We start from the raw sequence: 17,477 nt of genomic DNA on the forward strand, positions 1-17,477 counted from the left end.
ACTTTTGGTTTTTCCATCCCTTATACTTTTTTCCCCATTCAACTTTTTCACTCCGGACGCGTTATCTGGACATGGTTCGTCAGGACCTCCAACAGCCGAAGCTAAGTAGTAACATTAACATGATGCCTTCTAATTGCAGTCGCTATACTCATAATATACAGGAGAACGATCGCCTTACGGCGAGGATAGCTGTGCTTCAAGCCCAGCTTCAGACGCAATCGTTAGGCAAGGGTAATTTCAGTGTAGGAAAGGATGAAACAGCGTCTGTGCCACCAGTAAGTACAGATGGTAACGTTAGTATAAATCCCTCGCACGGTCCCCGCAGCCGGACAACTTTCTCATGGTTTCTGGAGGGAAATGCTGTAGGAAAGCTCAACCAGTGTTGGTCATTCAGCCGACAGAAACTTTCAACCGGTTTTCCCCATTAAGCAGCTAGTCGGAGTCAGAGGCCGAGCCTTCTCTTGTCTCTACTCCTCCCGTTACGGGGTCTGAGATGCCGAAGCTTCCCACCATTAGCTCTGACAAATTGAAAACTCTAGTCATTGGCAACTCCATTACCCGCAGTATTAGACTTAAAACGAATCATCCAGCGATCATACACTGTTTACCAGGGGGCAGGGCTATCGACGTTGAAGCTAATCTGAAGATGCTGCTGGCTAAAGCTAAAACTGGCGAGTGTAGAGAGTATAGAGATATTGTTATCCATGTCGACACCAACGATGTTAGGATGAAACAGTCAGAGATCACCAAGCGCAACATAGCTTCAGCGTGTAAATCAGCTAGAAAAATGTGTCTGCATCGAGTAATTGCCTCTGGCCCTCTCCCAGTTAGGGGGAGTGATGAGCTCTACAGCAGAGTCTCACAACTCAATCGCTGCTTGAAAACAGTTTTCTGCCCCTCCCAAAATATAGAATTTGTGGATAATTGGCCCTCTTTCTGGGACTCACCCACAAACAGGACCAAGCCTGACCCGCTGAGGAGTGACGGACTCCATCCTAGCTGGAGGGGTGCTCTCATCTTATCTACCAACATAGACAGGGCTCTAACTCCTCTAGCTCCACAATGAAATAGGGTGCAGGTCAGGCAGCAGGCTGTTAGCCAGCCTGCCAGCATAGTGGAGTCTGCCACCAGCACAGTCAGCGTAGTCAGCTCAGCTATCCCCATTGAGATCGTGTCTGTGCCTCGACCTAGGTTGGGCAAAACTAAACATGGCGGTGTTCGCCTTAGCAATCTCACTAGGATAAAGACCTCCTCCATTCCTGTCATTATTGAAAGAGATCATGATACCTCACATCTCAAAATAGCGCTACTTAATGTTACATCCCTTACTTCAAAGGCAATTATAGTCAATGAACTAATCACTGATCATAATCTTGATGTGTTGGCCTGACTGAAACATGGCTTAAGCCTGATGAATTTACTATGTTAAATGAGGCCTCACCACACTAGTGACCATATTTTATTTTATTTTATTTTTTTATTTCACCTTTATTTAACCAGGTAGGCAAGTTGAGAACAAGTTCTCATTTACAATTGCGACCTGGCCAAGATAAAGCAAAGCAGTTCGACAGATACAACGACACAGAGTTACACATGGAGTAAAACAAACATACAGTCAATAATACAGTATAAACAAGTCCATATACAATGTGAGCAAATGAGGTGAGAAGGGAGGTAAATGCAAAAAAGGCCATGGTGGCAAAGTAAATACAATATAGCAAGTAAAACACTGGAATGGTAGTTTTGCAATGGAAGAATGTGCAAAGTAGAAATAAAAATAATGGGGTGCAAAGGAGCAAAATAAAAAAATAAATTAAATACAGTTGGGAAAGAGGTAGTTGTTTGGGCTAAATTATAGGTGGGCTATATCCCGATACCTCACATCTCAAAATAGGGCTACTTAATGTTAGATCCCTTACTTCAAAGGCAATTATAGTCAATGAACTAATCACTGATCATAATCTTGATGTGATTGGCCTGACTGAAACATGGCTTAAGCCTGATGAATTTACTGTTTTAAATGAGGCCTCACCTCCTGGCTACACTAGTGACCATATCCCCGTGCATCCCGCAAAGGCGGATGTGTTGCTAACATTTACGAGAGCAAATTTCAATTTACAAAAAAAAAATGACGTTTTCGTCTTTTGAGCTTCTAGTCATGAAATCTATGCAGCCTACTCAATCACTTTTTATAGCTACTGTTTACAGGCCTCCTGGGCCATATACAGCGTTCCTCATTGAGTTCCCTGAATTCCTATCGGACCTTGTAGTCATAGCAGATAATATTCTAATTTTTGGAAAAGTGGAAAAGTCCACAGACCCACTCCAAAAGGCTTTCGGAGCCATCATCGACTCAGTGGGTTTTGTCCAACATGTCTCTGGACCTACTCACTGTCACAGTCATACTCTGGACTTAGTTTTGTCCCATGGAATAAATGTTGTGGATCTTAATGTTTTTCCTCATAATCCTGGACTATCGGACCACCATTTTATTTCGTTTGCAATTGCAACAAATAATCTGCTCAGACCCCAACCAAGGAACATCAAAAGTCGTGCTATAAATTCACAGACAACACAAAGATTCCTTGATGTCCTTCCAGATTTCCTCTGTCTACCCAAGGACGCCAGAGGACAAAAATCAGTTAACCACCTAACTGAGGAACTCAATTTAACCTTGCACAATACCCTAGATGCAGTTGCACCCCTAAAAACTAAAAACATTTCTCTCATTTCTCTCTCATTTCTCTAAACTAGCTCCCTGGTACACAGAAAATACCCGAGCTCTGAAGCAAGCTTCCAGAAAATTGGAACGGAAATGGCGCCACACCAAACTGGAAGTCTTCCGACTAGCTTGGAAAGACAGTACCGTGCAGTATCGAAGAGCCGTTAATGCTGCTCGACCATCCTATTTTTCCAACTTAATTGAGGAAAATAAGAACAATCCGAAATTCCTTTTTGATACTGTCACAAAGCTAACTAAGAAGCAGCATTCCCCAAGAGAGGATGGCTTTCACTTCAGCAGTATTAAATTCATGAACTTCTTTGAGGAAAAGATCATGATTATTAGAAAGCAAATTACGGACTCCTCTTTAAATCTGCGTATTCCCTCAAAGCTCAGTTGTCCTGAGTCTGCACAACTCTGCCAGGACCTAGGATCAAAAGAGACACTCAAGTGTTTTAGTACTATATCCCTTGAAACAATGATGAAAATAGTCATGGCCTCTAAACCTTCAAAATGTATACTGGACCCTATTCCAACTAAAGTACTGAAAGAGCTGCTTCCTGTGCTTGGCCCTCCTATGTCGAACATAATAAACGGCTCTCTATCCACCGGATGTGTAGCAAACTCACTAAAAGTGGCAGTAATAAAGCCTCTCTTGAAAAAGCCCAACCTTGACCGAGAAAATATAAAAACTATCTTCCATTCCTCTCAAAAGTTTTAGAAAAGGCTGTTGCGCAGCAACTCACTGCCTTCCTGCAGACAAACAATGTATACAAAATGCAATAGCACTGAGACTGCACTTGTGAAGGTGGTAAATTACCTTTTAATGGCATCAGACCGAGGCTCTGCATCTGTCCTCGTGCTCCTAGACCTTAGTGCTGCTTTTGATACCATCGATCACCACATTTATTTGGAGAGATTGGAAACCCAAATTGGTCTACACGGACAAGTTCTGGCCTGGTTTAGATTTATATGTCGGAAAGATATCAGTTTGTCTCTGTGAATGGTTTGTCCTCTGACAAATCAACTGTACATTTCGGTATTCCTCAAGGTTCCGTTTTAGGACAACTATTGTTTTCACTATATATTTTACCTCTTGGGGATGTAATTCGAAAACATAATGTTAACTTTCACTGCTATGCGGATGACACACAGCTGTACATTTCAATGAAACATGGTGAAGCCCCAAAATTGCCCTCGCTAGAAGCATGTGTTTCAGACAAAAGGAAGTGGATAGCTGCAAACTTTCTACTTTTAAAGTCGGACAAAACAGAGATGCTTGTTCTAGGTCCCAAGACACAAAGAGATCTTCTGTTGAATCTGACAATTAATCTTAATGGTTGTACAGTCGTCTCAAATAAAATTGTGAAGGAACTCGGCGTTACTCTGGACCCTGATCTCTCTTTTGAAGAACATATCAAGACCATTTCAAGGACAGCTTTTTCCATCTACGTAACATTGCAAAAATCAGAAACTTTCTGTCCAAAAATGATGCAGAAAAATTAATCCATGCTTTTGTCACTTCTAGGCTAGACTACTGCAATGCTCTACTCTCCGGCTACCCGGATAAAGCACTAAATAAACTTCAGTTGGTGCTAAATACGGCTGCTAGAATCCTGACTAGAACCACAGAATTTGATCATATTACTCCAGTGCTAGCCTCTCTACACTGGCTTCCTGTCAAAGCAAGGGCTGATTTCAAGGTTTTACTGCTAACCTACAAAGCATTACATGGGCTTGCTCCTACCTATCTCTCTGATTTGGTCCTGCCGTACTTACCTACACGTACGCTACGGTCACAAGGCGCAGGCCTCCTAATTGTCCCTAGAATTTCTAAGCAAACAGCTGGAGGCAGGGCTTTCTCCTATAGAGCTCCATTTTTATGGAACGGTCTGCCTACCCATGTCAGAGACACAAACTCGGTCTCAACCTTTAAGTCTTTACTGAAGACTCATCTCTTCAGTGGGTCATATGATTGAGTGTAGTCTGGCCCAGGAGTGGGAAGGTGAACGGAAAGGCTCTGGAGCAACGAACCGCCCTTGCTGTCTCTGCCTGGCCGGTTCCCCTCTTTCCACTGGGATTCTCTGCCTCTAACCCTATTACAGGGGCTGAGTCACAGGCTTACTGGGGCTCTCTCATGCCGTCCCTGGAAGGGGTGCGTCACCTGAGTGGGTTGATTCACTGTTGTGGTCATCCTGTCTGGGTTGGCACCCCCTTGGGTTGTGCCGTGGCGGAGATCTTTGTGGGCTATACTCAGCCTTGTCTCAGGATGGTAAGTTGGTGGTTGAAGATATCCCTCTAGTGGTGTGGGGGCTGTGCTTTGGCAAAGTGGGTGGGGTTATATCCTTCCTGTTTGGCCCTGTCCGGGGTGTCATCGGATGGGGCCACAGTGTCTCCTGACCCCTCCTGTCTCAGCCTCCAGTATTTATGCTGCAGTAGTTTATGTGTCGGGGGGCTGGGGTCAGTTTGTTATATCCGGAGTACTTCTCCTGTCCTTTTCCTAAGTGTGCGTTCTCTAATTCTCTCCTTCTCTCTTTCTTTCTCTCTCTCGGAGGACCTGAGCCCTAGGACAATGCCCCAGGACTACCTGACATGATGACTCCTTGCTGTCCCCAGTCCACCTGGCCGTGCTGCTGCTCCAGTTTCAACTGTTCTGCCTTCGTATTATTCGACCATGCTGGTCATTTATGAACATTTGAACATCTTGGCCATGTTCTGTTATAATCTCCACCCGGCACAGCCAGAAGAGGACTGGCCACCCCACATAGCCTGGTGCCTCTCTAGGTTTCTTCCTAGGTTTTGGCCTTTCTAGGGAGTTTTTCCTAGCCACCGTGCTTCTACACCTGCATTGCTTGCTGTTTGGGGTTTTAGGCTGGGTTTCTGTACAGCACTTTGAGATATCAGCTGATATACGAAGGGCTATATAAATACATTTGATTTGATTTGATTATTTGGGTATGAGTTAACAGAATCCAAACTTTTAAAAGTTAGATTTTTAAAACCTTGTCCGTTTTGTGCCCTAGGATTTGTAGATACCTGGTATATAACAGGAGTATTTACTCTGTGGTGAAGAAATGTCTCCCTTGTTGCATGTAATTGGCAGTATCATAGAGTGGAGTCTTCATGGACAGACTGCTGTCTCTCTGTGAATACATACCTGGTATGTACCATGAGTACTACTTACCCTGTAAATGCAGAAAAGTCTCCATCTTCGCAATCATAGAAATGGTCCATAGACCCGTCACTCTTCATGGACAGACAGCTGGGTGAGTCTGGTCTCTCCTGATGGATTGGGCTTCAAGACAACAGACACAGACCTTCAGTCTCTAGTCTAATGTAGACTAAAAGATGATGTCATGTCACTAATACCAGGTCACTAGTTAATAAAACATGCCAGGTCCCCAGTGTCCCCACAGTGTCCCCACAGTGTCCACACAGTGACCTCAAAGTGTCCCCACAGTTACAGTAAAACAGTGTCCCCAAGTGTCCCCACAGTGACGTTGTCCCCACAGTGCCCCCACAGTGCCCCACAGTGTCCCCACAGTGACCCCACAGTGTCCCCACATTGTCCCCACAGTGTCCCCACAATGCCCCCACAGTGTCCCCACATTGTCCCCACATTGTCCCCACAGTGCCCCCACAGTGCATTCCTGAAAATCCTAAAGGCTTAAGATCAGTGGTTTCCAGCCTGGTGCTCTGCATTTTGCAGGGTTCCACATTTTATGACATATATTTTTATTAAAATACAACATAGTAAATGTTGGGAATGAACTAAGCAATTGAACGTTTTCATTCCAAAACACTATATATCCATTTTCAGAAAAGTTGGTCAATTAGCTTTTATTGTTTAGAGAAATTATGAAAAGATTGGTGTTTTTCCACTATCTAATCACGGCATGGGATTGTTCAATGACAGACATGTATTAGTTTGATGGTTTCATTTCAGAGAGACAAATAATCATGTTTTTTTTCCAAATGCTATATATCTGCCTCACTCTCAGAGAAATCAGTAGTACTGCTAGGTTTTATACAGTAATAATATATATCTGCCTCACTCTCAGAGGAATCAGTAGTACTGCTAGGTTTTATACAGTAATAATATATATCTGCCTCACTCTCAGAGGAATCAGTAGTACTGCTAGGTTTTATACAGTAATAATATATATCTGCCTCACTCTCAGAGAAATCAGTAGTACTGCTAGGTTTTATACAGTAATAATATATATCTGCCTCACTCTCAGAGAAATCAGTAGTACTGCTAGGTTTTACACAGTAATAATATATATCTCAAATCAAATCAAATCAAATTTTATTTGTCACATACACATGGTTAGCAGATGTTAATGCGAGTGTAGCGAAATGCTTGTGCTTCTAGTTCCGACAATGCAGTAATAACGAGCAAGTAATCTAACTAACAATTCCCAAAAAAACTGTCTTATACACAGTGTAAGGGGATAAAGAATATGTACATAAGGATATATGAATGAGTGATGGTACAGAGCAGCATAGGCAAGATACAGTAGATGATATCGAGTACAGTATATACATATGAGATAAGTATGTAAACCAAGTGGCATAGTTAAAGTGGCTAGTGATACATGTATTACATAAGGATGCAGTCGATGATATAGAGTACAGTATCAACGTATGCATATGAGATGAACAATGTAGGGTAAGTAACATTATATAAGGTAGCATTGTTTAAAGTGGCTAGTGATATATTTACATCATTTCCCATCAATTCCCATGATTAAAGTGGCTGGAGTAGAGTCAGTGTCATTGACAGTGTGTTGGCAGTAGCCACTCAATGTTAGTGGTGGCTGTTTAACAGTCTGATGGCCTTGAGATAGAAGCTGTTTTTCAGTCTCTCGGTCCCAGCTTTGATGCACCTGTACTGACCTCGCCTTCTGGATGACAGCGGGGTGAACAGGCAGTGGCTCGGGTGGTTGATGTCCTTGATGATCTTTATGGCCTTCCTGTAGCATCGGGTGGTGTAGGTGTCCTGGAGGGCAGGTAGTTTGCCCCCGGTGATGCGTTGTGCAGACCTCACTACCCTCTGGAGAGCCTTACGGTTGAGGGGGCGGTGCAGTTGCCATACCAGGCGGTGATACAGCCCGCCAGGATGCTCTCGATTGTGCATCTGTAGAAGTTTGTGAGTGCTTTTGGTGACAAGCCAAATTTCTTCAGCCTCCTGAGGTTGAAGAGGCGCTGCTGCGCCTTCCTCACGATGCTGTCTGTGTGAGTGGACCAATTCAGTTTGTCTGTGATGTGTATGCCGAGGAACTTAAAACTTGCTACCCTCTCCACTACTGTTCTATCGATGTGGATGGGGGGTGTTCCCTCTGCTGTTTCCTGAAGTCCACAATCATCTCCTTAGTTTTGTTGACGTTGAGTGTGAGATTATTTTCCTGACACCACACTCCGAGGGCCCTCACCTCCTCCCTGTAGGCCGTCTCGTCGTTGTTGGTAATCAAGCCTACCACTGTTGTGTCGTCCGCAAACTTGATGATTGAGTTGGAGCGTGCATGGCCACGCAGTCGTGGGTGAACAGGGAGTACAGGAGAGGGCTCAGAACGCACCCTTGTGGGGCCCCAGTGTTGAGGATCAGCGGGGAGGAGATGTTGTTGCCTACCCTCACCACCTGGGGGCGGCCCGTCAGGAAGTCCAGTACCCAGTTGCACAGGGCGGGGTCGAGACCCAGGGTCTCGAGCTTGATGACGAGCTTGGAGGGTACTATGGTGTTGAATGCCGAGCTGTAGTCGATGAACAGCATTCTCACATAGGTATTCCTCTTGTCCAGATGGGTTAGGGCAGTGTGCAGTGTGGTTGAGATTGCATCGTCTGTGGACCTATTTGGGCGGTAAGCAAATTGGAGTGGGTCAAGGGTGTCAGGTAGGGTGGAGGTGATATGGTCCTTGACTAGTCTCTCAAAGCACTTCATGATGACGGATGTGAGTGCTACGGGGCGGTAGTCGTTTAGCTCAGTTACCTTAGCTTTCTTGGGAACAGGAACAATGGTGGCCCTCTTGAAGCATGTGGGAACAGCAGACTGGTATAGGGATTGATTGAATATGTCCGTAAACACACCGGCCAGCTGGTCTGCGCATGCTCTGAGGGCGCGGCTGGGGATGCCGTCTGGGCCTGCAGCCTTGCTAGGGTTAACACGTTTAAATGTCTTACTCACTTCGGCTGCAGTGAAGGAGAGACCGCATGTTTCCGTTGCAGGCCGTGTCAGTGGCACTGTATTGTCCTCAAAGCGGGCAAAAAGTTATTTAGTCTGCCTGGGAGCAAGACATCCTGGTCCGTGACTGGGCTGGGTTTCTTCCTGTAGTCCGTGATTGACTGTAGACCCTGCCACATACCTCTTGTGTCTGAGCCGTTGAATTGAGATTCTACTTTGTCTCTGTACTGGCGCTTAGCTTGTTTGATAGCCTTGCGGAGGAATAGCTGCACTGTTTGTATTCAGTCATGTTACCAGACACCTTGCCCTGATTAAAAGCAGTGGTTCGTGCCTTCAGTTTCACACGAATGCTGCCATCAATCCATGGTTTCTGGTTAGGGAATGTTTTAATCATTGCTATGGGAACGACATCTTCAACGCACGTTCTAATGAACTCGCACACCGTATCAGCGTATTCGTCAATGTTGTTGTCTGACGCAATCGAAACATCTCCCAGTCCACGTGATGGAAGCAGTCTTGGAGTGTGGAGTCAGCTTGGTCGGACCAGCGTTGGACAGACCTCAGCGTGGGAGCTTCTTGTTTTAGTTTCTGTCTGTAGGCAGGGATCAACAAAATGGAGTCGTGGTCAGCTTTTCCGAAAGGGGGCGGGGCAGGGCCTGATATGCGTCGCGGAAGTTAGAGTAACAATGATCCAGGGTCTTTCCACCCCTGGTTGCGCAATCGATATGCTGATAAAATTTAGGGAGTCTTGTTTTCAGATTAGCCTTGTTAAAATCCCCAGCTACAATGAATGCAGCCTCCGGATAAATCGTTTCCAGTTTGCAGAGAGTTAAATAAAGTTCGTTCAGAGCCATCGATGTGTCTGCTTGGGGGGTATATACGGCTGTGATTATAATCGAAGAGAATTCTCTTGGTAGGTAATGCGGTCTACATTTGATTGTGAGGAATTCTAAATCAGGTGAACAGAAGGATTTGAGTTCCTGTATGTTTCTTTCATCACACCATGTCACGTTGGCCATAAGGCATACGCCCCCGCCCGTCTTCTTATCAGAAAGATGTTTGTTTCTGTCGGCGCGATGCGTGGAGAAACCCGCTGGTTGCACCGCTTCGGATTGCGTCTCTCCAGTTAGCCATGTTTCCGTGAAGCAGAGAACGTTACAGTCTCTGATGTCCCTCTGGAATGCTACCCTTGCTCGGATTTCATCAACCTTGTTGTCAAGAGACTGGACATTGGCAAGAAGAATGCTAGGGAGTGGTGCACGGTGTGCCCGTCTCCGGAGTCTGACCAGAAGACCGCTTCGTTTCCCTCTTTTTCTGAGTCTTTTTTTTTTTTTGGTCGCTGCATGTGATCCACTCCGTTACACTGGTTGTAAGGCAGAACACAGGATCCGCATCGCGAAAAACATATTCTTGGTCGTACTGATGGTGAGTTGACGCTGATCTTATATTCAGTAGTTCTTCTCGGCTGTATGTAAAGAAACCTAAGATGACCTGGGGTACTAGTGTAAGAAATAACACGTAAAAAAACAAAAAACTGCATAGTTTCCTAGGAACGCGAAGCGAGACGGCCATCTCTGTCGGCGTCGGAAATGATGGTGGTCTGCCTCACTGCCTCAATCTGCCTCACTCTCAGAGAAATCAGCAGTACTGCTAGGTTTTACACAGTAATAATATATATCTGCCTCACTCTCAGAGAAATCAGTAGTACTGCTAGGTTTTACACAGTAATAATATATATCTGCCTCACTCTCAGAGGAATCAGTAGTTCTGCTAGGTTTTATACAAATAACTGCATTTTTAATAAAGAACTGTACAAATGATACACGTGTGACATCAATATTTAAGAATTCAAAAACAATTATTCAATACAGTAATATGACATCAGGATGTAATAATATTAGCGTTGCAATTAAAACGCTTGTAATCTACAACCACTGGTAGAACAGCTAATTGATCTAACACCTGCCTCAGATCACTAGAACAGCTGAGTAATCTACCACCTGCCTCAGACCACTAGAACAGCTGAGTAATCTAACACCTTTCTCAGACCACTAGAACAGCTGAGTAATCTAACACCTTTCTCAGACCACTAGAACAGCTAATTGATCTAACACCTGCCTCAGACCACTAGAACAGCTGAGTAATCTAACACCTTTCTCAGACCACTAGAACAGCTGAGTAATCTAACACCTGCCTCAGACCACTAGAACAGCTGAGTAATCTAACACCTGCCTCAGACCACTAGAACAGCTGAGTAATCTACCACCTGCCTCAGACCACTAGAACAGCTGAGTAACATAACACCTGTCTCAGACCACTAGAACAGCTGAGTAACATAACACCTGTCTCAGACCACTAGATCAGCTGAGTAACATAACACCTGCCTCAGACCACTAGAACAGCTGAGTAATCTAACACCTGCCTCAGACCACTAGATCAGCTGAGTAACATAACACCTGCCTCAGACCACTAGAACAGCTGAGTAACATAACACCTGCCTCAGACCACGAGAACAGCTGAGTAATCTAACACCTGCCTCAGACCACTAGAACAGCTGAGTAATCTAACACCTTTCTCAGACCACTAGAACAGCTGAGTAATCTAACACCTGCCTCAGACCACTAGAACAGCTGAGTAATCTAACACCTGCCTCAGACCACTAGAACAGTTGAGTAATCTAACACCTGCCTCAGACCACTAGAACAGCTGAGTAATGTAACACCTGCCTCAGACCACTAGAACAGCTGAGTAATCTACCACCTGCCTCAGACCACTAGAACAGCTGAGTGATCTAACACCTGCCTCAGACCACTAGAACAGCTGAGTAATCTAACACCTGCCTCAGACCACTAGAACAGCTGAGTAATCTACCACCTGCCTCAGACCACTCGAACAGCTGAGTGATCTAACACCTCCTGCCTCAGACCACTCGAACAGCTGAGTGATCTAACACCTCCTGCCTCAGACCACTCGAACAGCTGAGTAATCTAACACCTCAGACCACTAGAACAGCTGAGTAATCTAACACCTGCCTCAGACCACGCGAACAGCTGATTGATCTACCTCCTGCCTCAGACCACTAGAACAGCTGAGTAATCTACCACCTGCCTCAGACTACTAGAACAGCTGAGTAATCTAACACCTGCTGTCTCAGACCAATAGAACAGCTGAGTAATCTAACACCTGTCTCAGACCACGCGAACAGCTGAGTAATCTAACACCTGCGTCAGACCACTAGATCAGCTGAGTAATCTAACACCTGCCTCAGACCACTAGAACAGCTGAGTAATCTAACACCTGCCTCAGACCACTAGAACAGCTGAGTAATGTAACACCTGCCTCAGACCACTAGAACAGCTGAGTAATCTACCACCTGCCTCAGACCACTGAACAGCTGAGTAATCTAACACCTCAGACCACTAGATCAGCTGAGTAATCTAACACCTGTCTCAGACCACTAGAACAGCTGAGTAATCTAACACCTGCCTCAGACCACTAGAACAGTTGAGTAATCTAACACCTGTCTCAGACCACTAGAACAGCTGAGTAATCTAACACCTGTCTCAGACCACTAGAACAGCTGAGTAATCTAACACCTGCCTCAGACCACTAGAACAGTTGAGTAATCTAACACCTGCCTCAGACCACTAGAACAGCTGAGTAACATAACACCTGCCTCAGACCACTAGAACAGCTGAGTAATCTAACACCTGCCTCAGACCACAAGAACAGCTGAGTAATATAACACCTGCCTCAGACCACGAGAACAGCTGAGTAATCTAACACCTGCCTCAGACCACTAGAACAGCTGAGTAATCTAACACCTTTCTCAGACCACTAGAACAGCTGAGTAATCTAACACCTGCCTCAGACCACTAGAACAGCTGAGTAATCTAACACCTGCCTCAGACCACTAGAACAGTTGAGTAATCTAACACCTGCCTCAGACCACTAGAACAGCTGAGTAATGTAACACCTGCCTCAGACCACTAGAACAGCTGAGTAATCTACCACCTGCCTCAGACCACTGAACAGCTGAGTAATCTAACACCTCAGACCACTAGATCAGCTGAGTAATCTAACACCTGTCTCAGACCACTAGAACAGCTGAGTAATCTACCACCTGCCTCAGACCACTAGAACAGCTGAGTAATCTACCACCTGCCTCAGACCACTAGAACAGCTGAGTAATCTAACACCTGCCTCAGACCACTGGACAGCTGAGTAATCTAACACCTCAGACCACTAGAACAGCTGAGTAATCTAACACCTGCCTCAGACCACGAGAACAGCTGAGTAATCTACCACCTGCCTCAGACCACTAGAACAGCTGAGTAATCTACCACCTGCCTCAGACCACTAGAACAGCTGAGTAATCTAACACCTGCCTCAGACCACTAGAACAGCTGAGTAATCTAACACCTGCCTCAGACCACTAGAACAGCTGAGTAATCTAACACCTGCCTCAGACCACTAGAACAGCTGAGTAATCTAACACCTGCCTCAGACCACTAGAACAGCTGAGTAATCTAACACCTGCCTCAGACCACTAGAACAGCTGAGTAATGTAACACCTGCCTCAGACCACTAGAACAGCTGAGTAATCTACCACCTGCCTCAGACCACTGAACAGCTGAGTAATCTAACACCTCAGACCACTAGATCAGCTGAGTAATCTAACACCTGTCTCAGACCACTAGAACAGCTGAGTAATCTAACACCTGACTCAGACCACTAGATCAGCTGAGTAATCTAACACCTGCCTCAGACCACTAGATCAGCTGAGTAACATAACACCTGCCTCAGACCACTAGATCAGCTGAGTAACATAACACCTGCCTCAGACCACTAGATCAGCTGAGTAACATAACACCTGCCTCAGACCACTAGATCAGCTGAGTAACATAACACCTGCCTCAGACCACTAGATCAGCTGAGTAATCTAACACCTGCCTCAGACCACTAGAACAGCTGAGTAATCTAACACCTCAGACCACTAGAACAGCTGAGTAATCTACCACCTGTCTCAGACCACTAGAAAAGCTGAGTAATCTACCACCTGCCTCAGACCACTAGAACAGCTGAGTAATCTAACACCTCAGACCACTAGAACAGCTGAGTAATCTAACACCTGCCTCAGACCACTAGAACAGCTGAGTAATCTAACACCTCAGACCACTAGAACAGCTGAGTAATCTAACACCTGCCTCAGACCACTAGAACAGCTGAGTAATCTAACACCTGCCTCAGACCACTAGAACAGCTGAGTAATCTAACACCACTCGTAGAACAGCTGATTGTGTTGTTAAATGTTTTTTTGCCCTTCCACGTGACTTTATACACAGAAGATCTCTGCTAAACATAGAATCACATGGTTTATCAGTCTCTCTGTGACTGGAGATTAATTCAGAACGAATTTGACTACAAAAACAAAGTTGACAATTGTATTATATTATATTATAATATATTTTACAACATGTACGCAATGACGTGCTAAATCTGTGATTTAGTGAAATCTTTATGTCCTTGCAGGACAACTTGGCCAATGGCCATTTAGAATGTATCCTTGACTCAATGTACAGACAGATGACATCGTGGCCCACGTAGCACGTAGCTCTGAGTTCAGGAGTGACATTCCACAGATTCTAACAGATGTACAGATGTACAACTCCTATTTACAATTCGCTATTGACCATTAGTACACTAGTACTCTCGTCCTCTCAAAATCTACGTTGTGTATTCATCTTAAAAATATTCTCACATTAAGGAAAGATTTGAATGGATAAAATTGATCAGAGAGCAGCGATCCCCTTCTTTAGATCCTATCACCCGATGTGTTACCTTGTCCCGAACCTGCTGTCTCTCACCTCTCTCTCTCTCTCTCTCTGTCTTTCTGCTGATCCAGTTTCTCTCTGTCTTTCTGTCTCTCTGAGGATCTCTCTCTCTGTCCTGTTCTCTCTCTGTCTCCTTGTCTGTCTTTCTGATCCAGTTTCTCTCTCTCTCTCTGTCTTTCTGAACTCTGACCTGTCTCTCTCTCTGTCTTTCTGTCTACCTTGTCTCCCTCTCTGTCTCTCTGTCTCCAGTTTCTACTGGTCTCTCTCTCTCTCTGAACTCTCACACCTGCTGTCTCAACCAACCTACCTACCTACCTCTCTCTCTCTGTCTCTCTCTGTCTACTCTGTCTCTCTGTCTCTCTGTCTCTCTGTCTCTCTCTGGTCTCTCTCTCTCTCTCTCTCTCACCAGACGTGATACCTCTGTTCTCTCTCTCTGTCTCTCTCTGTCTCTCTGTCTCTCTGAGGATCTGAACTCTCTGACCTCTCTCTCTCTCTCTCTCTCTACCTTGTTGTGCTCTCTGTCTCTCCTGTCTCTGTCTCTGGTCTGTCTCTGTCTCTGTCTCTGTCTCTGTCTCAAACACACACAGGGATACCTTGTTGTGTTTGTCCAGTTTTACTGGTCTACTGAAAATTGGCAAAAGGATTAGCCTACAGATTTGAAAACAACAGAAAGAAATGGGAAAATGGGAGAGGAGAAATGGTCCAGTTTCACACACACACACACACACACACATGAACACACACACACACACACACACACACAGGGATACCTTGTTGTGTTTGTTTGATGTTGTTTAGGACTATGAAAATGGTATTAGCCTACGGATTATGAAAACAACAACAATAAATGGGAAAATGGGAGAGGAGAAATGACTAGAGACAGTGTTGTTTAACTCACTGACCAGGACCCATGAGTTCCTCTTACCTTTGTTCAGTAGAAAAGTCTCCCTCTCTAAACTTTATAGGTTGACCCATAGACTTGTCACTCTTCATGGACACACAGCTGGGAACAGGGGAGGCTGGTCTCTCCTGCTTGATTGGACTTCAACACAACAGAGACAAACATTGCATCTCTCATCCACTGTTGGTAAATTAGCTTTTCTGTTTAAAGAATATATGAATGTAGTTTTTCCAGATATAATTAACTAATTGTATGGTGTTGTTGGTTTATGTCAGTTTCATTGTTTGTTATGCTATAAATGGTTATTTTATATTTGTAATTGGTAAAATGAACTAGAACATGGGGATTGTGCAGAATACTCCAGTTTCGGAGGGTCTGCCCATGAGTAAACAGAACAAAAATCTGTCCAAAATTGCTAAGATATGCATATAATAATTATTTTGAATAGAAAACACTCTAAAGCTTCTAAAACCGTTTAAATTATGTCTGTATGTAAAGCAGAACTAAGAACTCTCAGGGCAGCCATTCTCCCAAACTCTACTCTAGTCATCAGAAAAGTTGGGCCAGTTTTGACGTCATCTGCACCTGAAGACCATGACGGATCTGGGAACAGTTTCTATCTCTTCAGCGGGATGTGTCCTTTCAATGGGGCGTTTCATTTTGAGTCGGCTCCTTCGCCCTTTGGTGGCTAAAATCTTCGGGTCACGCAGAAAATACATGTACCTTGATGTGCCTGGTCTGGAGTCTTTGTTGGTTTCACCAAATATGAACTTGTCTGTTCAGGCTGATAACTTTGTGCTGCTTATAGACATTCTAGCTGATTCTGCACTAGTTTGACCAGTTTACGACATATAATATGTAATTTTGAAGTTTTGATGCGCTGGTCCAGTTTGGCTGCTGGTCAACCGTGAATTTGGGTTTGACCTCAAAGACACAGACTTGAAAACCAAATGCAGTTTTTGGTAAGTATGACTCCTTCCCATCTTCTGCTCGAAGAACATCAAACTGAGGAATATTTATGTGGTAATTTTGGGGTTTCTGTGGACTCCAAACCAGAGGAGACATAATGCTAATTTCTGAGCTGCTGTGTCAGTATTATAGCCTAGTCTGAATTCTGTAACGTTGAAATAAATGTAACACAGCGGTTGCATTAAGAAGACGTGTATCTTTCTATCTATGGTAGAAGTAGTTCTATATTTAGTCAAAGGATGTGTATTGCTTGTTATCTGACATTATCTGCCGGTGCTATCATAATGTTCTCCGGACTGCGTCCAGTTTTTGAACATGGTCAGTTTGTACTGAGAGATTTATGGATATAAATAGCATATTATTGAAAAAAAACATAAATGACTGTTAACATGTCCTATTACTGTCATCTGATGAAGATTTTCAAAAGGTTAGTGAATTATTTTTCTTTTTATCCTAAACGTTTGTTTATTGCATATTTTGCTCAACTTGGTGGTGGTTTGACATAAATATGTGCTATGTTTTCGCCGTAAAACATTTTAGAAATCTGACTTGCTGGGTAGATGAACAGGGTGTTTATCTTTCATTTGAGCTATTGGACTTGTTAATGTGTGGAGGTTACATATTTCTAAGAATATTTTCATTTTGCGTTATGGTATTGAGCTTGATGGCTGTAGTCACAATACCGGATCCGCTGGTTTAAGGAAGAAGTTTTAAGTACTACTTTAGTAAAGAATTACACAATATTCAGTACTACTGCAAACTATATAATTCCAATAGATGGGAGCATAAGATCACTAATGACATTTCAGAAATTGTTAAGTTTTCTCCCTGGATACACAGTGTTGTCCTAACTCACTGACTCCTGTGTGC

The 17,477-nt window shown here is 44.2% G+C and overlaps 1 pseudogene; it reads right to left on the reverse strand.

Moving 5' to 3' along the window:
• Positions 1-15,801, reverse strand: part of LOC121838804 — a 55,961-nt pseudogene extending 40,160 nt beyond the window's left edge.
• Between the last annotated feature and the right edge of the window lie 1,676 nt (positions 15,802-17,477).

The sequence above is a fragment of the Oncorhynchus tshawytscha genome, unplaced genomic scaffold, assembly GCF_018296145.1.
Source record: "Oncorhynchus tshawytscha isolate Ot180627B unplaced genomic scaffold, Otsh_v2.0 Un_contig_9030_pilon_pilon, whole genome shotgun sequence".
NCBI lineage: Eukaryota > Metazoa > Chordata > Actinopteri > Salmoniformes > Salmonidae > Oncorhynchus > Oncorhynchus tshawytscha.